Below are 1,023 nucleotides of genomic sequence, written 5' to 3' on the forward strand. Positions count from 1 at the left end.
AAATGCACAGAAAACTTTTTTTCCTACTCTCAAACTTTTTTCTGTTATTTGCCGTAAGCTAAATATTTGATCCGTACATGACCTTCCTGGCATAAACCCAAAATCGAAGAAAACATCTGGAACAATTTCCTGGTTAAACAAATTTTACACCAGTCAATAAAATTCAAAGTTTAAGTTTTTGAAGCTGAAAATTTTGTTATTTAAAGTATTTAAGAATAAATTGCAGATTAAACCAATCAAAGTAAAAGTTTTCTGATCACTAAGCGTTCTAAATATTTAATTGAAACATTTCAAACAGCGATTTCGAGTTCAAACGTTCATTAATATATGTAAAAATGACAAGCCTTCTAGAAACTTTTTTATACAAAAAAGCATTTAAAACTGTTTAAAACAATTCGTAAATTTAACATTAAAATTTATTCTTTGATATGCTAAAATGTCGAAAAAAGTCCATACGGTTACATAAGATTTGATGCAATTATGACAATGTCAACTGGATATAAAGACGAAAAATAAAAAAAATGTCAGGCTTTTGAATAAAAAATTTGACCAAACTTACAGAAATATGTGGCCATTAATCACAATGTTTCAGGAAAGAGAGAATATAAAAAATTTCTATGCTTATAGAAGAAAAATAATTTGATTTGCTGAATTTCGCACGTATTTAATTTCATTTTTAACCTAATGAAACCTAAATTAATCTAATACTATACAATTAATAATTTGAAACCTTCAAAATAAAAATATTTTCAAACTAAATTATTTTAAATATTCCGAATTTAATATTTTAAATATTTAAAACTAGAATTTTCAAGAATTTTTAATCAATCCATTAAACGGAGTTAGGGGTTAAGTTTTCACAACAGAATTTTGATTTTACCTTACTTATTCACAAGTGGTTTTTTATTCTGTCAAACGAATTATGCCAGGACAGGAAAGTATGGCGGCAAATAGTTAATAAAAAGAGTGTCAGTAGAGTGAACGACGCCTGAAACAAAGACCTTGGCTATTAATGGACCCAAG

The 1,023-nt window shown here is 26.9% G+C and overlaps 1 protein-coding gene across 1 annotated transcript in view; it reads left to right on the forward strand.

Moving 5' to 3' along the window:
* The window catches only part of LOC117168347 (NPC intracellular cholesterol transporter 2 homolog a-like), a 7,106-nt gene that overhangs the window by 4,432 nt on the left and 1,651 nt on the right, over nt 1-1,023 (forward strand). The gene's annotated exons all lie outside the window — the stretch shown is intronic.

The sequence above is a fragment of the Belonocnema kinseyi genome, chromosome 2 (assembly GCF_010883055.1).
Source record: "Belonocnema kinseyi isolate 2016_QV_RU_SX_M_011 chromosome 2, B_treatae_v1, whole genome shotgun sequence".
In the NCBI taxonomy this organism is placed as follows: domain Eukaryota; kingdom Metazoa; phylum Arthropoda; class Insecta; order Hymenoptera; family Cynipidae; genus Belonocnema; species Belonocnema kinseyi.